The following is a 23,899-nucleotide window of genomic DNA, read 5'->3' on the forward strand; positions in this document are numbered from 1 at the left end:
AACTCCTCAGACATAAACGGGAGGAAGATATGTTCCTTGAGCAAGAGTAATGAGCTGATAAGCGCGGGGGGAAAGGCTCACGATAAACCTGTGAAGTGTGAGGAGAGACAGGAGCTTTATTTACATGGGGAATGAGCTCACGGTGCAGCTGTGCCTTGAGTGGATAAATAAAGCATGAGGGAGGAGGAAGAAGAAGAAGAAGAGCAAGGGGAGTTGGATCTCATTCTCTTCAATTCTCTCTTCAAAGTCCTGCAAATGAAGCAAGGGAGGAAAATCCGCAAATATACACACAGTCACAGAGACGCACAACAGGTTTTTATACTTGCGTTAGAGCCAAAACACACACACACGGAAATTCGACAAAGTTGCAAGAAACAGAAGAGCGGGTCGTCTAGGGTCATGGAACCAAATGTGCTGAGTCTGAAATGATTATTGTGAGCAGGAAGGAAAGGGGTGCATGTGGAAGGTTTTTCTGCGATCACTAATTAGCATATAGTGAGACTTTTGACCCCAGCGACCATTAAGGTCAACACAGAGCAAACCAATAGGGTTCTTTTGCTAACAATCGGAGGTGATCCCTGATCTTTTTGAGGACGATTTGTAGAAACGTCTGCCAAGTGCAGTTCCTGGGAAGCAAATACCTGCTTGCACATTTTCTCAGCCTACGCTACAATCCTAGGAAATAAATGGAAAGAAATGGGAATTTCTCCAAAACACATCAAAGGCTAAAAAGGGCAAGGCAAAGAATGTATGCACTAAACATGGTATACCTTTTTATTCCAAGCCGCTTCTCTCTACATGCAGAAAAAGCGCTCTGCGATCCATGCCGTGTGGCCGCATTCTCGGTAAATGCGCATACTAGATGTGCATCACTGCTATGAGGCATGCATGGAGCACCAAGTCAACCTGAGAAAGGAGAGAGAAAAAAAAGATGAGTAATCTGACACTGCAGAGAGAATAAAATGGCAGAATTCACCTCCTCACCTTTTCGTCCTTGGGGTGTCAGGAAACAGCTGCTGCCTTTTAAGGCTAATGAGGGTGTGGGTGAGAGCCCGGCGCCCAATTTTGTGATTCTGTTGATGTATTTTGCTGTAAAAATAACAATAGAATAGTTTCTTTCCTATGTATTTGTTCATTTATTCATTCATTTTCTACCGCTTATCCTCACAAGGGTCACAGGGGCGCTGGCGGGGTAGGCTATGTACTGGTCGCCAGCCAATCACAGGGCACATATAGACAAACAACCATTCACACTCACATTCATACCTATGGACAATTTGGAATCGCCAATTAACCTAGCATGTTTTTGGAATGTGGGAGGAAACCGGAGTACCCGGAGAAAACCCACACATGCACGGGGAGAACATGAAGAATCCACACAGAGATGACCATGGGTGGAATTGAACTCGGGTCTTTTAGCTGTGAGGCCTGCGCGCTAACCACTCGATCACCATGCAGCCCCCTATGTATTTGAATTACTGCAAATCTAAAGAAGCTATCACATTATTACATGCCAGTCAGCATGATAACTTTCTCACAGGCAATTCGTCTGTCAAACATTTGGAGCATTTCTTGAAATGTGGGCTTTTCTACAGTATTTCTTTTGTGATGTAGCAAACTACACAATCTGTGAATACACACACACATTTTTTGTTGTTCCGTTTGTATCCACTTTGCCGATCAAACGCCTCAGTGAGTATTGACTGTCAGAATGAAGGCTCTGCATCTTGATGTGTACTTTTTTTCCCCAGACGGAAAAACTGGGTCGGGTGGATATCTTTGAGCTAAGTCCACCAGTCGGTCAGTCCATCCATGTTGATGAGTTCGCCTTGTTCATGCGGTTTGAAGCCGGAATTCCCATGCGTGGGTTGTAGCATTTTGCTTTGAAATGATCTTTTCCTCTACTAATTTCTACTTCACTACCTTGCATTGCTCCTCATAAGACTTATTTTCTGCATGTGTGTGTGTGTGTGTGTGTGTGTGTGTGTGGCCCCACTATCGCCTCCAGAGACAAAACGGCTGTATGTCTGACAAGAGGTCTAACACATTGTTTTTAAGCGTCAAGGTGCTGAACCAATGCAGCGTCAACCCTGTTTCTGTCTGTTTGGAGGCGAGAGACGAAATATATGGAGGCAATATATGGAGACCGATGAAATCATCAATCAATAAAGTTTTTATTTAGCACGTCATTATATAGGGTCAGACAAAATGATCATTTGTAGGTTAAATAAAAGGCAAATAAAGTAAAGAAAGTACATATAATGCCTGTTCTGTTTCATTATGTTTTAAAAATTAAATCAGTTTTGGTGGTGCGAGGTCGGCCGGTTTACTTTAGTTTCAATGCAGATCCAGTAGCTCTGAAGTTGGTAACCCATAACAAGATGGTGTTTCGAGCTGGTACGGGATCATGTCTACTGAGATTGAAGTGCAAACGGAACGCTCGTTGTGTTGGAGTTACTGATTTGTTTGTTTTGATAAACGTTTCCGCAATAAAAGCGCAAAACCAGTCCAATTCATGGCAGCTACTGAAAATGAAACAAAAAAACAATTATAAAGAACATTATAAAGAAACAAAGCAAAATGACATTATATGTACTTTTAGAAAATAAAAATACTTTTATTTATTTATTTGTTTATTTTTTTAGATATCTCATCATGTTTTAGTCTGGCACAACAAACTCAAAATTTTTTTTAAAGAACATTATAAAGAAACAAAGCAAAATGGCATTGTATGTACTTTTAGAAAATAAAAATACTTTTTTTACTTTACTTTATTTGCCTTTTATTTAACCTACAAATGTGTCAGATCATTTTGCCTGACCCTGTATACATATATATTTATATATTTTTTTAGATATCTCATCATGTTTTAATCTGGCACAACAAACTCACATTGAAGCAATGCTCAACGAAGCAAGAACCTCACTTGGATTTGCGTTAAAATGCTTTTAGTCCTAACGAGTCTTCTCCTTCTCAGCCCCCCCAAGCAATATTCCCACAGTGTATTGTTATTTCCCAGTCCACAAAGGTATTATCCCATTTGTGTGCTGAGGTATCCACCACAGCTTTCCCACTAAGTGATGTAATGAACAGGGACTGACAGAGGAGAATTACTGCCTGTGGTGTTCCTCAGTTGAAAGCCGATGAAGGCCAAAGCTTTGGGCTTTTGTCTCCAACCAGCAAGTCTCAGTCAGTAAGGTCCAAGCTCTTGACTGAGTCTCAAACATAGTACACCCTGGCCTGCAGTGTCAGTACAATAATCCTTTCATATGCTTTTCACAAAGCTTTTAGCCTTGTCTTGAGCCTGCATCTCATCACTCAACACTTCCTTCTGCGACTGAGGGGCAAATGGAGGGGGGGGCAAAACCGTTACGCAAACCTCAACACTTTACACAAACACTACCGCGTTTTTGTTAGGTCATTCAAATATAGCCATCACGCAACATGTTCTCGTAAAACTTGATGTACAGTATATGACATCTACTGGCCGTTTGATTGTTTTCCATGTAGAGTAAAGATGGGTCTTCTAAACAGCTTCTCATGGGTGGGTGGGAGAAACACTGGTGGTACCGGAGAGGCACATTAAAAGCTTTCTAGGCTGATAAGGAAGTCAGGAATGATGAGACGTTATACAGGAGACTGGCCCCTAATGGGGAAAATGGGGGAAAACATTGTCAGAGTCTAAGAGTTTCAGAGTCTAATGTTACGGTCCTGATTGAGCTTAACTGGTGTGACAAGATGTGTTGCAAAATGTGGAGAAAAAAGTTGCAAAAATTGCCATTGCAGAAAGGTCAGAAGCAAAATGTTGCCATTACACCAAATGAAAAAAATCCTCTCTATTGAGGAGGCTCTAAAGCAGGGGTCTCAAACTCAATTTACTTGGGGGGCCACTGGAGCTAGGGTCTGGGTGAGACTGGGTCGCATCAGGTTTTCCAAAAAAAAAAAAAACAAAACACATTTTATTAAAAACAAAAAATTTTGGTTCCAATTTTGTACAAGAAAAGCTCTGATAAAACATTCCACTGTTCTCAAATATCTTACTTTTTATTTTTCTGCACAAAATAAGATGAAAAATAAATAAACAAATCAAAAATAAAGAAAATCAATCAATCAGTTATAACTAAATAAATAATAATAATAATAAAACGGCAAATAATAATAACTTAAGAAACCACATATAGTTGGTGGGTAGACAAATTATTTTTTTCAGATTAAAATGAACAAAGCATTATTAGAGCCCTGTAGACATGACAAAACACGACTATAGTCACATTTACAGTGAAGAAAATAAGTATTTGAACACCCTGCTATTTTGCTATTTCTCCCACTTAGAAATCATGGAGGGGTCTGAAATTTTCATCGTAGGTGCATGTCCACTGTGAGAGAGATAAACTAAAAAGAAAAATCCAGAAATCACAATGCATGATTTTTTAACAATTTATTTGTGTGATACAGCTGCAAATAAGTATTTGAACACCTGAGAAAATGAATGTTAATATTTGGTACAGTAGCCTTTGTTTGCTATTACAGAGGTCAAACGTTTCCTGTAGTTTTTCACCAGGTTTGCACACACTGCAGGAGGGATCTTGGCCCACTCCTCCACACAGATCTTCTCTAGATCAGTCAGGTTTCTGGGCTGTCGCTGAGAAACACGGAGTTTGAGCTCCCTCCAAAGATTTTCGATTGGGTTCAGGTCTGGAGACTGGCTGGGCCATGCTAGAACCTTGATATGCTTCTTACGGAGCCACTCCTTGGTTTTCCTGGCTGTGTGCTTCGGGTCGTTGTCGTGTTGGAAGACCCAGCCACGACCCATCTTCAATGCTCTGACAGAGGGAAGGAGGTTGTTCCCCAAAATCTCACAATACACGGCCCCAGTCATCCTCTCTTTAATGCAGTGCACTCGTCCTGTCCCATGTGCAGAAAAACACCCCCAAAGCATGATGCTACCACCCCCATGCTTCACAGTAGGGATGGTGTTCTTCGGATTGTACTCTTCATTCTTCTTCCTCCAAACACGCTTATTGGAATTATGACCAAAAAGTTCTATTTTGGTCTCATCTGACCATAAAACTTTCTCCCATGACTCCTCTGTATCATCCAAATGGTCATATGCAAACTTAAGACGGGCCTTGACATGTGCTGGTTTAAGCAGGGGAACCTTTCGTGCCATGCATGATTTCACATCATGACGTCTTAGTGTATTACCTACAGTAACCTTGGAAACGGTGGTCCCAGCTCTTTTCAGGTCATTGACCAAGTCCTGTCGTGTAGTTCTGGGCTGATTCCTCTCCACCTTTCTTAGAATCATTGAGACCCCACGAGGTGATATCTTGCATGGGGCTCCACTCCGATTGAGATTGACCGTCATGTTTAGCTTCTTCCATTTTCTAATGATAGCTCCAACAGTGGACCTTTTTTCACCAAGCTGCTTGGTAATTGCTCCGTAGCCCTTTCCAGCCTTGTGGAGGTGTACAATTTTGTCTCTGGTGTCTTTGGACAGCTCTTTGGTCTTCGCCATGTTACAAGTTAAAGTCTTACTGATTGTATGGGGTGGACAGGTGTCTTTATGCAGCTAACGACCTCAAACAGGTGCATCTGATTCAGGATGATACATGGAGTGCAGGTGGACTTCTAATGGGCAGACTAACAGGTCTTTCAGGGTCAGAATTCTAGATGATACACAGGTGTTCAAATACTTATTTGCAGCTGTATCACACAAATAAATTGTTAAAAAATCATGCATTGTGATTTCTGGATTTTTCTTTTTAGTTTATCTCTCTCACAGTGGACATGCACCTACGATGAAAATTTCAGACCCCTCCATGATTTCTAAGTGGGAGAAATAGCAAAATAGCAGGGTGTTCAAATACTTATTTTCTTCACTGTATACTCTTTTTATTTACAACATATTGCGCAACTGCAGGGTCTTGAGACACATGCTAACTCGCAAACTAGAGCGCTAGCGACCTAAACGGTAGCCTTCAAGTTATTTCCTTTAAACTTAAATAGCCCAAAACTTACCACTTCCACACGGATAGGGAGGATAACTATTAACAGTTACTTAACCTTTAACATGAACATTAATCAAACGTAATAATTTTTTCTGGGTACATGATACCATACAGCATCCATATCAAACTCATGTCAATGCCCCATTGACTATTCCGGTTGATTATAGCGGCGCATGTAGACAAGAGATTGGAATATTCCTTTTCCATGTATACCATTGTTTCCGGAAAAGTCATTTCCGATTATCCGTGGTGTAAAGACTGGCAGAGCAATGTAATATCGGTAACACCTAGCTCGTTCCTCCCATAGACTTAGTGATGTTTTCCAATGTAAAAAAAAAAAATGTGCCAAGAATCAGTGACAATGACCCAAAACACTGCTCAAATTCAAGTTCTGGAATGACCATCTCAGTGATGTTTTCCAATGTAAAAAAAAAAAAACATGCCGTAGCTCAAAAAAGGTTGAAAAACACTAGCCTAAAGAATAGCTGGCTGATTGTCATCACTGCATGCTGATGCCTGCAGCTCCAGTAAGTGTTCGTCACAATGTGTCAGCAGGGTTAAGTTCTGGTTCATGTTATACTCGAGAACACTCTGGTCAGGGATAAGAAAACGCTGTAGTTGAGTTCATGCTGTGACTTCACGCACCACAAAAGTTCATCCGCGGCTGCAAAGCATCTTATTAACAACATCCCAAAATTCATTCCTTTTTCCGCAGTTTGACATAAACCGCCATTTGTTGCGTAACATTTTGCCGAGGAATTCATTGTCTCCAACAAAGAACAACTTTTTTTTCCGCTAACACTGGCACGAACATTTATCATCACACAAAAAAAGTTGTTTGGTAATTAGAGGCTTATTTCGTTGAGATCAAGCTGACTAAGCTGTTATTTGTCGTGAATCACGAGAATGAGAACAGAACAACGCATCGCTAATCCATCTCAGTCCTCAGACCTAAATATTATTGGAAAATATGTGGTGTGATTTAAAGCAGACTGTCCATCCTCGGAAACCAGCAAACCTGACTCAATTGGAGATGTTTTGGAAAGGAAAATGGTCAAAAATACCTTCAACCAGAATCCAGACCCTCATTGGAAGCCATAGGAAACATTTGTTATTTTTCTGTTGCCCAAATTTATGCACCTGTCTACTTTTGTTTAAATACTTATTGCACACTGATCCCAACGACCGGCGATTTATAGAGGACAATCTTGAAAGTGATCAGGGGTACCCAAACTTTTTCATCTATGACTAATTATTATTTCGTTGAGATCAAACTGACTAAGCTGTTATTTGTCATGAATCACGAGAATGAGAACAGAACAACAGAACAACTTATACCGCATTTTTATTTCCGACAACGCAAATTGATCGATTTGGTGTTTGTTAAACCGAATCTTCAAAGAACTGTGGTTGAACTGCTTGTTTATATTCTTGTTGGAAATAAGCATGCAGTCACAACACACCGCCACATAAAACACTAGTTATTAAATTGATCAACATCGAACACAATTTGAGTGCTGACAGTTGCTTCTTCCGCATGACATCCCATATGCTCAGAAGCTTTCTTCTTGCTTGCCACATCATCTCAGAGCTCCTGGCAATCATCAGAACTGCGCAGGGGGCTCACATCAAAAAGCCCTATCGCATTGGAGTTGCTGACATCAAGGTCAAAGGTCAGGCAAAAAAGCCTTGTAGAGCAAAACCATAAAAAAAACTGACACGTACAAAAACAGGATAGTTAACTCTGGAGGCAGAGGGTCTGTAAGTGCTCAAGGGTGACTTCGTCCTGGCGGTCTATAAGCGTGGGCGGGTTGCTGAGTCAGCGTGGGGCGGCTTATTTGACTACTGTCAGTCTGATGGGGGCGCCCAAATACTCGAGGCCTAAGCTGCTCCGATAGCACGTTGTGATAACCCCCGACAACCTCTGTCTGACATCATTACAACCAGACAGAGGTTAGCCAGGAGGTCAGCCCTGGGGGAGACAACTGTGTGTAGTGGATTGTGTTCCCACGTTAATGCGTGTTACGTCCTGTTTTGGACCGATGATAATGTCAGTCGATGCACAGGTACGCCCAGAAGTATTTCAACTACATCCATTATATCCAACAGTATAGCAGATTGTAGCGTTCTTAGGGTCCTAAAACCCATTCATTCATTCATTCATTTTCTACCGCTTTTTCCTCACAGGGGGTGTTGGAGCCTATCCGAGCTGTCTTCGGGCGTGAGGCGGGTTACACCCTGGACTGGTCTCCAGCCAATCACAGGGCACATATAGACAAACAACCATTCACACTCACATTCATACCTATGGACAATTTGGAGTCGCCAATTAACCTAGCATGTTTTTGGAATGTGGGAGGAAACCGGAGTACCCGGAGAAAACCCACGCATGCACCGGGAGAACATGCAATTTCCACACAGAGATGGCCGAGGGTGGAATTGAACCCTGGTCTCCGAGCTGTGAGGTCTGCGCACTAACCACTAGGTGCTGTGCCGCCTTCCTAAAACCCATAAAAAATCTATTTTGACAGTCACACACAAATAAACATGCAAAAAAATACTTTTAACACAAATGTATAACCCGCAAGGCATGCAGGGTTGGGGAAGTAACTTCCCAGCATATCTTATGGATTATAAATTTGTATGAAATAGTTAGTTTTTCATGCATATTGGCGTGTAAGCGTCTATTCCGATACAGCTACATCATAGCCATGGACAATTTGGAGTCGCCATGCATGTTTTTGGAATGTTGGAGGAAACTGAAATACACGGAGAACATGCAAACTCCACCACCAAGCGGAGAATCAAACCCAAGTCTTCCGACTGTGTGGCCAACAGGCTAACCACTCATAAACCGTACGTAAATATCAACCTCCAAGTTTAAGTTTTCCTCTTAGACTTTCTAAGCAACTCGAACATTACCGATATAGCGCTAAGTGATTAGCTGTGATTGGCTGGCCACCAGTCCAGGGTGTACCCCGCCTCTCGCCCAAAGACAGCTGGGATAGGCTCCAGCAACCCCGGTTGAAAATGAATGAATGAAGCAAGTGATTAGAATAGGGCCCTTGCACCTCTGGGTCTATGTGCAATAAATGGACTAATCATTGGGAGTGACCAGGATAGATAGGATCAGGAAGGAGTACATGAGAGGGACATTACATGTTGGAAGCCTTGGAGATAAAGTCATAGAGGCCAGACTGAGATGGTTGGGACATGTCCTGAGGTTCACATTGGGAGTGACCAGGATGGATAGGATCAGGAAGGAGTACATCAGAGGGACATTACATGTTAAAGGCCTTGGATATAAAGTCAGAGAGGCCAGACTGAGATGGTTGGGACATGTCCAGAGGAGAGATAGTGAATATATTGGTAGAAGGATGCTGTGTTTAGAGCTAGCTACCAGATAGGAGGCGTAGAGGAAGACCAAATAGCAGGTTTATGGATGAAGTGAAGGAGGACATGAGGGTAGTTGGTGTGAGAGAGGGTTGGATGGAGGCGGTTGATATGCTGTGGCGACCCCTGAAGGGAAAACCAAAGAGAAAGAAGAAAATGGAGCTAATAAGAATTGAATTGCAAATTGCAAATATGACCATTCACCATCATTATCACCATTACCAGATGTTTTGCTTTGCATGCGTTTTCCCCAATGATAACAAGGTATTTTATCATGGAGTTAAGCATCCAATGTAGGGAACTGTGTGTAACGTTCTGCAACAACTGAAGTATTGCAAGCAAAGCGCAGAGCAGAATATGTGGTTTATGTGGTCACATTGTGTTTTAGCTTTTGTTACAAGACGTTTTGGTTTTGAAGCTTTGGTCTAAGCGTTTAGTTTGGGGGTTTTTTGGGGGGGGGGGTGTAAGAAATTGGCAAAAACGGTACTGTTGTGCAACACCCAAATGGAAATTGTAAACAACTGTAAACAACAATGCACAACGATGAGCGAATTCAAGAAGTAATACAAGCAGTTGATGTTTGCTAAATACAAGGATGAAGAGTCTTGAACCAATCATGATGTGCTATATATATCACTGTATAGACAGTTACTATGGTACCCATTATGTCATTGTAGGGTCATATCACCTCGTACTTCGGTACGGGACAAAAAATAATAATAAAATAATAAAAATTCAAAATAAATAAAAACTTCATCACCCAGCAACTTAACATTCAAATGGTAGCTAAGAAACATACAAGTACCAATACAACGTGACAAAATAAAAATAAAATTTAAATAATAATAATAAAAAAAAACTTAAACTATATTAGGAAAGCAGGAAGTGAACAAATGTGACAGTTACTAATTGTAAAATGAACCAGATGGAGGGGTAGGATTTAATAAGCTTTGCTTCTTCCTACTCCTTTTGGACATGTGGAACTGGGAACTGATTATGTGATGCATTCAATTGTAATCTGATGCATGTTCAAATGAAATAAAACCATTACCATTACAATTTTGTGTGGTGGTAAAAAAATAGTAGCTGAAGATGGCATGCCAAAAATGATTTGGCAAATTGGGTATTATAATACCAGGATATTTTATGAATGCAGAATTTAATATTCATCTTTTACACTTACATTGTACAAGTTGACCAGTTGAAGCTGAAACTACTGCAAATAATGACGTTGATATTTTTGACTCATTCATGTTAACAGTAACAGCAGCACCGAGCTAAGCGCAAGTCCTCCTGACGTCACAGCACTCCAGAGCATTCGCAGGCTGGTCACGTCAGCAGATAAAAGCATGAGCGGGAAATCCTGGGCAGATGCGGGCGAGCTTGTGCGTTCTCTCAGAGGATTGACTTTGGGAAGCCTGGGAAGCTTCATTGCTACTTTATGAGACACCGACTTGCATAAAAGCACACAACAAACTCCACCGAAACACACTGAGACAATCCTAAATCATCTGTTGTGTTTCAAAGTGAGAATATAAGAGGGACTTTTTCTTTTTCCTGCAAAGCATCCTCTGGGGTCCCTCCCCAGAGAAGACCACAGGGGTCACAGAGCATGCTCAGTGCCATTTTCCCACAGAACTAGTGCGGTTAGCCTCCGTGTTCATGCTGTGAGACCCGGTCTTGCGTCGTACTGTTCTCTCATAAACCTGTTTAGTGGTCTGACCGGTCCCTGACATATCCCTAAAGCAGGGGCGCCTATAGTTTTTCGACCTGAAAAGATGCAAAGGTCACGTCAATACTTTGTAAAGCAACATATGTAGCTACGCAAAGTTATATACATTTCAAGAAAAAATGCATCTCAGCATTGTGATATTAATGAAAAAGCATTTTAGTATAAACTTCAGTCTTAGCAACCCCCACTAAAAAAAAGTTCCAAATAATTCAACTCTTTTTATACATTTTTACATTTTTATTCTCGTAATATTGACTTTCCCATATTATACTTTTCCCCCAACTTAATTTCCAAGCACTTTGTTTCCGATATTATGACCTATTTCAATTTTAGCGTACTAAAAGAAGGTTTTCCTGAAAATATTACCCGTTTATTCTCTTGAAAAACCTTTTTCTCATTAGAATACAACTTTTTATTCAACTTTCTTCTTGTAAACATTTTTTCATGGCTGTATACCCAGGATATTTTGACTTTTTTTTGTGACAATTATTTTACAATTACAACTTGTTATAACTTTTAATATTTCAACTTATGCTAGGGCTGCACAGTGGTCGAGTGGTTATCACGTAAGCCTCACAGCTAGGAGACCCAAGTTCAATTCCACCCTCGGCCATCTCTGTGGGGAGTTTGAATGTTCTCCGGGTTTTCTCCCGGGTACTCCGGTTTCCTCCCACATTCCAAAAACATACTAGGTTAATTGGCGACTCCAAATTGTCCATAGGTATGAATGTGAGTGTGAATGGTTGTTTGTCTATATGTGCCCTGTGATTGGCTGGCCACCAGTCCAGAGTGTACTCCACCTCTCGCCCGAAGACAGCTGGGATAGGCTCCAGCACTCCTGCGACCCTCATGAGGATAAGCGGTAGAAAATGAATAAATAAATACTTTAATTGCAAATGTTGATCTGAAATTGGAGAAGAAGGTGAATTTCAAGCTAGTAGGAGAATTTGGAAGCGGAAAAAAGATAATTTTATGCGCGTCTTAATTACTCTTGGAATGTAACTCCTGCAATGGCGGTAGAAAATGAATGAATTTTATGTTACTAAAATGTTATTTTTCATCACAATATTACGTTATTCTCATAAACATTCTGACTATCAGATTACAATTTTTTTTACTGCAGATTTTTCATTTTTTCTGTGTTTTTAGGGGGACAAATTATATTTTTAGAATGTTCTGCAGGCCAATTTTTAGTAAAAAAAACCCCGATAACCTGAGTTGTAATGTTACTTAAAACCCTGCCTGTACAGTTTATGACAGTGACGATACTTCTTTCCACTATTGGACATCAACCTTGGACATTTTCGGCAATCCAGGTAAGAAACGTGAACCCAGCCTGGTCAGTTAGAACCATCCTGTTACTCAGCATTGTTCTACACAGGATGGGGGTCACCTTTCCTCTTCTGCTACAGCGCAAACACACCCTCACACCCTGATATTCACTCACACACACCCTTCATTTTGCACTTCACTACAAGTTGTAAGATCCTGGACACACATATATACACACACACACACACACACGTGCGCTGACTCACTATGCCTCTCAGAGGATGCAGTGAAGAATTCATGGAAGGAACACACACACGCCCACCCAGAACTCATTACAGGTGAACGTCATTGCTTGGTGAGATTTACTTCCCAAGAAAAAGTGACTCCAAACGTTTTGGAACAAAGTGACACAGGAAATGATTTTGTTTGTTCTTCCTGTTCTTGTACAAACCGTTGCTAATGTTCCCGACTGAGTAAGAGCAGTCAGGATTTATGGTTAAAACCCTCCCTGCTTCCAGTTATAATACACCCCTTTTAAAACAAGTAGCTCTTCCTGTGAAGGAGACTCAATTCACATGTTGATACAAATATAGAATTGTACTGAACTTGTATGCCGTACTGGATTAATTTTTCTGCTGGCTTCCCAGGTTTCAGATTTTTATAGCAACACCCGAATCATCCATGAATTGGTTTTAATGTTTAATTCTCATAGGGTTGCATGGGTATGCTGGAGCCTATACCATCTGACTTGGGGCAAGAGGCGGAATACACCCTGGACTGGTCGCCATATACATTTAAACAACCATTCACACTCACATTCATACTTATTATTTAGAGTCGCCAATTAACCCAACATGAATGTTTATGGACTATAGGAGGAAATCGAAGTATGTGTTATTTTGTATTATGTCTACTATATTGGGAAAAACAAGTGTAAAAAAAGACTATAGGGGTGTTATTAAGTCCAGAGGACTCTAAAACTCTAATGTAAAATGTATTTTAGAAGGTTGTATACAGATTTTCTATGCTCCATCCATGCATCCATTTTCTACCGCTTATCCTCACAAGGGTCGCAGGCATGCTGGAGCCTATCCCAGCTGTCTTACACCCCGGACTGGTTGCCAGCCAATCACAGGGCACATATAGACAAACAACCATTCACACTCACATTCATACCTATGGACAATTTGGAGTCGCTAATTAACCTAGCAATGTTCATGGAATGTAGGAGGAAAGCGAAGTATGTGTTATTTTGTATTATGTCTACTATATTGGGAAAAACAAGTGTAAAAGGGACTATAGGGGTGTTATTAAGTCTAGAGGACTCTAAAACTCTTTAAAAATGTATTTTAGAAGGTTGTATACAGATTTTCTATGCTTCATCCATCCATCAATTTTCTACTGCTTTTCCTTACAAGGGTCACAGGCATGCTGGAGCCTATCCCAGCTGTCTTACACCCCGGACTGGTGGCCAGCCAATCACAGGGCACATATAGACAAACAACCATTCACACTCACATTCATACCTATTGAATCGCCAATTAACCCAACATGAATGTTTATGGAATATAGGAGGAAAACGAAGTATGTGTTATTTTGTATTATGTCTACTATATTGGAAAAAAACAAGTGTAAAAGGGGCTATAGGGGTGTTATTAAGTCTAGAGGACTCTAAAACCCTTTAAAAATGTATTTATAAGATTGTATACAGATTTTCTATGTTCCATCCATTTTCTACCGCTTATCCTCACGAGGGTCGCAGGCATGCTGGAGCCTATCCCAGCTGTCTTACACCCCAATCACAGGGCACATATAGACAAACAACCATTCACACTCGCATTCATACCTATGGACAATTTGGAGTCACCAATTAACCTAGCATGTTTTTGGAATGTGGGAGGCAAGCGAAGTATGTGTTATTTTGTATTATGTCTACTATATTGGGCAAGTCTAAAAGGGACTATAGGGGTGTTATTAAGTCTAGAGGACTCTAAAAATCTTTAAAAATGTATTTATAAGATTGTATACAGATTTTCTATGCTTCATCCATCCATCCATCTTCTACCGCTATGAGGCATGCTGGAGCCTATCCCAGCTGTCTTACACCCCGGACTGGTGGCCAGCCAATCACAGGGCACATATAGACAAACAACCATTCACACTCACATTCATACCTATGGACAATTTGGAGTCGCCAATTAACCTAGCATGTTTTTGGAATGTGGGAGGAAACCGGAGCACCCGGAGAAAACATGCAAACTCCACACAGAGATGGGGGGAATCATCGAACCCCAGGTCTTTTAGCTGTGTGGCCTTCACGCTAACCACTTGTCCAACATGCAGCCTCATTTGAGTATCACTTGGCAATTCAACGTTCTGATGACGGACGCAACAGCCTCAGTAAAGCGGCCACTTTCCTGCGGTTCAACTCCATCAGTGGAGACCAGCGGGACGCTTCCAGCCACAAGTGTGCCTTTCTTTGTTCTTTGGCAAACAAGCTATGTTCTACTGCAGCCAACAATGTCACTTTTTGGAGCATTGTGGAGAAAACAAAAGTCACACTCGTTGACCCCATTTCTGGAAGAGGATGACAATCAAATTTGAAACGGACGTCTACGTTGTTTGCATCCACAACTTGAAAAGACAACTGGATATCTGGTTTGTGTTTGCCCATCGAGTTTGCACACACAGCTATATCGTGTCGTCTTCTGCTCGACTTCCAAGCCAAGCTATATCTTGTCATATATATATTATGGCATTATTGCTGCCAGGCTGCTATTCACGTGTTGGCTCAGCACATTTCTATTGCTGATGAGTCTGACTTCAGCCCCCCTTCTGTTTCTCCAGCATGCGGCAAATGAAAAAGTAGCACTTTGATGTTGTGATGCATAAAAGGCTCGGTAATGTGCACCATGCAGTGGTCAGGCTATAACTCAACTTGAAAGCAACACGCCATGTGTTGTTTGTGCGTGCCGGACAGACATAGAGTATATATGGAGAAATGCCAGTCATTCTTCTTCATGGGAGTAAACAGGGCCCCCGTCTTTTTCTGGGTCATTTGTCAACCGCTGGATAGAAACTATGGATTCTATGCACAAGAAAAATATTTAGTTGATGACAAATGTTTTAGCACTAGCTATCAGTGACTAACTGACTGTTATTATGTCCTACATATTGGGTGATAACAGAGTAAAAGTGACTATAGGGGTGTTATATAATGGTTAGAGGTCTCTAATGATGTTAAAAACTGTATTTAGAAGATTGTAAAAGCCTATCCCAGCTGTCTTCGGGCGAGAGGCGGGGTACACCCTGGACTGGTCGACAGCCAATCACAGGGCACATATAGACAAACAACCATTCACACTCGCATTCATACCTATGGACAATTTGGAGTCGCCAATTAACCTAGCATGTTTTTGGAATGTGGGAGGAAACCGGAGTACCCGGAGAAAACCCACGCAAATATCAGTAACGTTAATATCAAGGATGTCAGACTGACACTTTTCACTTTTGTTTTTTAATAGGGTTTATATTGGTTATTATTTTGTTCGCACGAGGTCATTATATCTTACTGAGAACACAAAATTCATCACACATCAACTTAACACTCCAAAAGTATTCATTCATTTTCTACCGCTTTTTCCTCACAAGGTTCGCGGGGGTGCTGGAGCCTATCCCAGCTGTCTTTAGGTGAGAGGCTTCAGGATACACCCTGGACTGGTGGCCAGCCAATCACAGGACACAAATAGACAAACAACCATTCACACTCACATTCATACCTATGGACAATTTGGAGTCGCTAATTAACCTAGCATGTTTTTGGAATGTGGGAGGAAACCGGAGTACCCGGAGAAAACCCACGCATGCACGGGGAGAACATGCAAACTCCACACAGAGATGGCCGAGGGTGGAATTGAACCCTGATCTCCTAGCTGTGAGGTCTGTGCGCTAACCACTTGACCGCCGTGCAACCCCGTAAATAGGTTTTCTATGCTAAATAATGAATTTGTAAGTAAAGAATCGTACTTCCAAAAAAAATATATTGCTTTATTGTTGCAGCATGCATTTTATTTGATTAATTTGTTGTACCGTGTCGGCCAGGAAGCTATTTACAGCTCGCCGCTTGTCTTTTATTGGCGCCTGGCTCATTCTAAAAATACAATGAGACTGAGAAGAAAAAAAAAGAAGAGCAAACAAAGCAAAATATCAAAAAGTAAGTCAGTGCCCCACTTGGATTGGGATAAAATGTTGCTATAAAGTGATAATAAAATGAAAAATAAAAGTAATAAAACACAAAGGCTGTTTTATATACAACTTATTAGCATAAACCTATGTATTCTCTAATTCTGCAGAATGTGGCCTTGGTGGGAAAGGTTTTGGTTGTACTTAATAAAAAATATTTTTTTAATATTGATAGCTTGTGGGCGGCATGGCGGTCTAGTGGTTAGCGCGCAGACCTCACAGCTCGGAGACCAGGGTTCAATTCTACCCTCGGCCATCTCTGTGTGGATAGTTTGCATGTTCTCCCCGTGCATGCGTGGGTTTTCTCCGGGTATTCCGGTTTCCTCCCACATTCCAAAAACATGCTAGGTTAATTGGTGACTCCAAATTGTCCATAGATATGAATGTGAGTGTGAATGGTTGTTTGTCTATATGTGCCTTGCGATTGGCTGGCGACCAGTCCATGGTGTACCCCGCCTCACGCCCGAAGACAGCTGGGATAGGCTCCATCACCCCCGCGACCCTCATGAGGAGAAGCGGTAGAAAATGAATGACTGAATGAGCTTCTTAATGGATTCCCCATTCTGTCTCTACAGGGGGCTTAAGTATGATTCCATTTTGGAAAATAGCCATATTTGAATGAAGTCTTGGAAGAAGGTTGCAATGTGACGTCATCTCCAGGTTAGAGAAACTCAATCAATATGTCCAGCAAATAAAACGTTGGCCCTGACACACACACACACACACACACACACACACACACACACACACATTCCCATATGTATTGATCTATCCCGTCCTTGACCTTAGATGGCTGTGTTTGACAACATGGCTGCTCAAACATTCATCACTCAAAGCTGTCCGTGATTTCTTGGGACGTGTCAAACCAGAGATTGGCTGATGACTCGCAGCTTCACTCCATTGCCGACTGGGAGGCAGAGGGCGATGACTTAGACTGGCCACAGGGTGGCACTGTGGGACATGAGGCTGAGGGAAGAAGGCTTGGAACGGTCATTCACTTTGGGATTTTTGGGGAAATGGTTCGCCACTTTAAAGTCATAATAATATTTCATTATTAATACGATTAACTTTTTTTCCTCTGATTGGCTGAAAGGAATGTCATAGTTCCAGCATTTAGTGATACTTTTGAAGTTGAAAAGACTAAATATGTTTCCTTGCCATTTAAAGAGTTGTCCTGCAATAAGAATTCAAAAGAGAACAAAAAAAATTATAAATAATAATTGGATCTCCTGTGTGGCTGACCACTCAACCACCGTGCAGCAAAGGTACCTATAACAACATATTTCTCCAATTAGTTACACAACAGATTTCATTGGAAATGATGCAGCTAGCGATCAAATGATTTGGGCCATATTGATTATATTGATCTACTGATCTAATGACTGATCTAAATCATACAGCATCCATATCATATGTGTGATATCGGATCATACCATGTGCATATTTTCACAATCGAATGCGAATCCATACAAGTGCTATATGAAAACATTCATTCATTTTCTACTTTCATGCTGGGGCCTATCCCAGCTGTCTTTGGACGAGTGGCGGGGTACACCCTGGACTGGTGGCCAGCCAATCACAGGGCACATATAGACAAACAACCATTCACACTCACATTCATACCTATGGACAATTTGGAGTCGCTAATTAACCTAGCATGTTTTTTGGAATGTGGGAGGAAGCCGTAGTCCGCGGAGAAAACTCCACACAGAGAAGGCCGAGAGTGGAATTGAACTCAGTTCTCCTAGCTGTGAGGCCGACGTGATAACCACTGCTACACCGTGCAGCCCTAGCATAAGTTGAAATATTAAAGTACCCGAAGAAAACCCACGCATGCACGGGGAGAACATGCAAACTCCACACAGAGATGGCCGAGGGTGGAACTGAACTCAGGTCTCCTAGCTGTGAGGCGTACATGATAACCACTTGTCCACGGTGCTGCCCTAGCATAAGTTGAAATATTAAAGTACCCGAAGAAAACCCACGCATGCACGGGGAGAACATGCAAACTCCACACAGAGATCGCTGAGGGTGGAATCGAACTTGGGTCTTTTTGCTGTGCGTGCTAACCACTTTACTACCGTGCAGCCTATTGAAAACAAGAGTCAAATTTGTAAAGAATTCATGATGATTTTGGGATAGACAGTGAGCACATTTATAACAACATTTGCACCATGTTGTAAAAATAATTACATTACAAATAGTGTGTCAAAATATACATAAGTTGCGTTCACTGTGGGAACGGAACTGGAGGAGCTGCAATGCTCCTATATTGTCCAATGGACAATGTCCAATGGTCAAAAACACCCCCAACTGAATGCTGATAACTATAATAATAATAATTCAGTTTTCTTCAGCTGATACAGTACATTAGCTTAACGTTGCGATGGATAATAAATGTAAACTCTTATATCTTTACATGCGTTTGAAGTAGAGTCAGCACTCCTATTCACTCAGGAGGAGGATGCTGATGAGTCCCTTTTCATCTGTATCAGCGACGTCACACTGAAGAGCTTTTGTACTCGCACGGCCAATCATAGCCTTCCTCTCGTGGTCAAGAGGGCAGAATGACTCCTCTCAGTAGTGAACAGCGTGTAAATCAAGGTTGATGGCTTCTCGGAAACTACAGCCTCACATCACCAGGCGGCGATCCGAACATCCATCAAATAAAGTGGACCATTTATTTGTGGACACTTCTCACAATGGCTGCCACAAAGCTGAAAAAAGATGGTCGTGTTCATATTCCTTTTTATTCCTACCCGCATTACACACCGCAAATCACCTTGTCACGGCGTCGTTTGTTCACTTTAAGAGGGTTTACCGAGCAAATGGAATAAAACGAGCGGGCCAATCAGCACACGTGTCTTTGCGCTATGACATGATGAACTGTAGCAGCTGTCACTCATGTGACTTTTTGCAGCGCTCACCCATTTCCTGCACACCTGGCATCAATCATAGTTTCATACTTGGGTTTGCTTTGTGGAGATAAATATTTATGAAGAGGCTAGTGATTGCAATAATATGCTGGGTATTTGACTTTATGCGTAAATGATTTAAGCGGATGCCATATTGATTTGTACAGTGCTGGTTTGATCCCCGCTCCTTTTCTTGACATGACTGAATGCTGCAGGTGTTTATCAATGCACACGTCAGACTCGAAAGGAGGTTTATGTTTGGCACTTATATATTGGGAAATCCTCCACCGGTGGAATATATTATTCAATGTATACATTACATTATTATCTCTGTCGAAATCAACACGCAAAAGGCATTCAAGTGAACTTCCTGGGTTTCAGCTTTAGAGGGTTTAGAGTTGACTTTTAGTTTGTTATGTTATTATTATTGTACATGTTGTGAGATAATTCAAACCTGTAATAAAAGTCCAGTGTTCCGGTAACCGAACGACTACTGACACCTAGTGACCCATATAGAGAACTACATTCACAATTTAAATGTGTCTTATTAATTCCTTTTTTTTGTATTTACATTCATTTAGTCATTTTATGATTGAAAATAGGGCGGCACGGCCGTTGAGTGGTTAGCGCGCAGACCTCACAGCTAGGAGACCAGGGTTTGATTCCACCCTCGGGCATCTCTCCCCATGTTCTCCCCGTGCATGCGTGGGTTTTTTTTTAAGGGTACTCCGGTTTCCTCCCACATTCCAAAAACATGCTAGGTTAATTAGCGACTCCAAATTGTCCATAGGTATGAATGTGAGTGTGAATGGTTGTTTGTCTATATGTGCCCTGTGATTGGCTGGCGACCAGTCCAGGGTGTACCCCGCCTCTCGCCCAAAGACAGCTGGGATAGGCTCCAGCACCCCCGCGACCCTCGTGAGGAAAAACGGTAGAAAATGAATGAATGAATTAATGATTGAAAATATTTAATTTAGGCAAAAAAATACATACTTTTTTCTTTCTACTCCAACCACAAAACACCACAATTTAATCATTGTTTGTTTTCAAAATTGGAACTGTATACTATATTTTTTCTGTTGCCAAAATAAGACTCAGGCAGCTTCCTTCCTTGCCCTCTTGGAGCGACTTCAGAGCATCAATATTTAACCTGACATTGTCACATCTAAAAAAAGAAATGCTGCTGAGTGGAAGACATTTTGCCTCTAAACCTGAGCTGAACATCTGACTGATGTCATCACACACACACACACACACACACACACACACACACACACACACACACACACACACACACACACTCTCCTTCCTGACAAACATGCACTGTACTTCATGCTAGTATATTTACTATAAATGTACTATAAAGGAAGTGAATAGTGGGCAATATGATGCACACCTATTGTTGAATTATAACATGACATGATAAAGTATAAAAAAAGTTCAGTGTGGAAGTGGTAAGTTTTTGTCTTCTTACATTATCCTTCATACCTATTCTGTTTGTAACACTTTCTTAAGTTTAGAATAAACTGACCGTGATATTCACTCGTAGCTTTCCTGTGGGACAAAAATGAGCTCCAAACTAACCATATTAGACTGCAAGACGAGTGAGCAGGTTAGCCTTGAAAATTGGCATAAAAAACACATTATTATTATAAGATTCATATAGTATATCTTATAGAAAAAATGTGGCTTTACTTACTACAGTTGTACCTGTTGTAATCTGTTTTTTTATATATATACACCTTTTGTTTATTTCTATCTGTGCCAATGTTTGTGTCTTCACTTGGAAATGTCAAGGAAAGATAGTCAGGACAGCTGATTGTAGAAACACTCTCCAGTCATACAAATTCAGTCCAAGGTTTCCTTAGTATCAAAACAACGGTCCTTGAAATATGCCGGACATAATACCAAAGAAATTGACGTAGTAAATGCCATCCATTGGAAATGTGAATAAGCTTATATTTTTTCATTTCTTGGCTAGTACGACTTATACTCTGAAGCGAGTTATAGTCTAAAAAATACGGTATAAGGTTCTCAAAGTGACAGGATGTTTTTTGTTTTTTTTTGGGGGGGGGGGGGGGGGGGGTGTAAAAAAAACACTCTGCAATTGAACCTGCATAGAATCTGCTGCTTTTGACAAGCATGTTTAATGCCCATTCACACTGTACAGTAAACAGATGCTGTATTGTTTCCTATTGTCACAACAGAACTGAAATCAATAAGTGACTTCAAATACTCATAGGATAAGCTGATGTGGCATAGTTATAGTTTTGTGTTGTGGTTCAATTTGCATGAAACTAGCGTGGATAAAACTCTTGAGCAAAATCAATAAGGACCCTTCTAGACCAGTAATATAGCCCTGGCTTTTAAGTCTTTATTTTACCAAGTTATTTTTGATAATAAGATCTTCTTCCCGGATGCTGAGGTTCATATTGGGAGTGACCAGGATGGATAGGATCAGGAACAAATCCATCAGAGGGATATTACATATTAGAGGCCTTGGAGATAAAGTCAGAGAGGCCTGACTGAGATGGTTGGGACATGTCCTGAGGTTCACATTGGGAGTGACCAGGATGGATAGGATCAGGAACAAATCCATCAGAGGGATATTACATGTTAGAGGCCTTGGAGATAAAGTCAGAGAGGCCCGACTGAGATGGTTGGGACATGTCCAGAGGAGAGATAGTGAATATATTGGTAGAAGGATGCTGCGTTTAGAGCTACCAGGTAGGAGGCGTAGAGGAAGACCAAAGAGGAGGTTTATGGATGTAGTGAAAGAGGACATGAGGGTAGCTGGTGTGAGAGAAACAGATGCGGAAGACAGGGTTGCATGGAAGAGATTGATTTGCTGCGGCGACCCCTGAAGGGAAAAACCGAAAGAGAAAGAAGAGTATTTTTGATAAGACCCTTTTCTGTTCCCTGTGGTTTATAAAGACATGCTTGGAAGACTTTAGTGTGGAAGAACCTGAGAGCAACTAAAACAGATTGTCAGCCCCTCTTGGTTCCATTATCACCTTGTGTTACTGTGATTGTCAGATGTCCCTATACATTTGTTGTATTCTTCTGGGGAGGCATGACAACAGGAAGTCGATACAGCATGTTCTTCCAAGGACAGCCATGACCAAAAGGCTTCACCAAGTGTGTAATGAATCATTCAAGCGCGTGACAGGGGGGAAAAAAAGCAGGCATTTCTGCATGCATTTCTTATGACAGCAGGCTATGACTATTTCAGTGGCTCAGTCCAAGGCCGCTTTCAAAGGGCTATTTATTCTCTAAAAGACGATGAGTGACTTTTGAAACTGCATTTTCCCTCCATGGTGTGTACAAGGAGCAGCTTATGCATGAAACAAGATGAGAGATTTTGTAAGGAAGAGAGCTGACGGCTCCACTTTTTCCCACCTGGAAATAGATTTATTTTCCCATTGGGCAAAGTAAATATATACAAATATAATGGAGTGAAAAGTGTTTGCTTCCTTCATGATTTCTTATTTTTTTTTGCATGTTTGTAGATCATGAAACAAATTTAAATGTTGTTTAAATGTAATTTACATGTAAATGAGAGAAAAAAATCCAAATCTAAATTTTCATTCATTTTCTACCACTTATGCTCACAAGGGTCGCGAGGGTGCTGGAGCCTATCCCAGCTGTCTTGGGGCGAGTGGCGCCAGCCAATCACAGGGCACATATAGACAAACAACCATTCACACTCACATTCATACCTATGGACAATTTGGAGTCGCCAATTAACCTAGCATATTTTTGGAATGTGGGGAGGGAACCGGAGAAAACCCACTTGCCAACTTGCAAACTCCACACAGAGATGGCCCAGGGTGGAATTGAACTTGAGTCTCCTCGCTGTGAGTCCTGTGTGCTAACCACTTGTCCTCCATGCAGCCAAAAAGTGATTGTTTCTTTGTTAAAACAGAACTTAACTGACATTAATTTTGATCTGTCAGTCAGGAAAAGGTTAAAAAGCCATTATAAAGCTTTGGGACTCCAGCAAACCACAGTACGAGCCATAATCAAGAAGTGCTGAAAACATGGAACAATGGTGAACCTTCTAAAATGACTCCAAAAGCGCCACGACAACTCATCCAAAAGGTCACAAAAGACCCCACACAACAACATTTAAAGAACTGCAGGTCTCACTTACCTCAGTTAAGGTCAGTGTTCATGACTCCACCGTAAGAAAGACACGGCCTGCATGGCAGAGTTCCAAGACGAAAACCACCAAGACGTTCCACACCTTACATAAAAAGATACAATAAGTTAACATGGTTAAAACTGTTTAAATACATAAATATGTTTTAAGCAGTTAAAAGTAGTAATAATTC

General features: G+C 41.2%; 1 long non-coding RNA gene across 1 annotated transcript; it reads right to left on the minus strand.

Moving 5' to 3' along the window:
- Positions 1 to 772: 772 nt before the first annotated feature.
- LOC131134238 (uncharacterized) lies at positions 773 to 23,784 on the minus strand. Its single transcript, XR_009131367.1, has 3 exons — positions 23,719 to 23,784; positions 985 to 1,089; positions 773 to 906 (listed from the first exon to the last, which is right to left on the minus strand). It is a non-coding gene; the product is annotated as an uncharacterized LOC131134238 (long non-coding RNA).
- Positions 23,785 to 23,899: the final 115 nt, after the last annotated feature.

The sequence above is a fragment of the Doryrhamphus excisus genome, chromosome 1 (assembly GCF_030265055.1).
Source record: "Doryrhamphus excisus isolate RoL2022-K1 chromosome 1, RoL_Dexc_1.0, whole genome shotgun sequence".
Classification (NCBI taxonomy): domain Eukaryota; kingdom Metazoa; phylum Chordata; class Actinopteri; order Syngnathiformes; family Syngnathidae; genus Doryrhamphus; species Doryrhamphus excisus.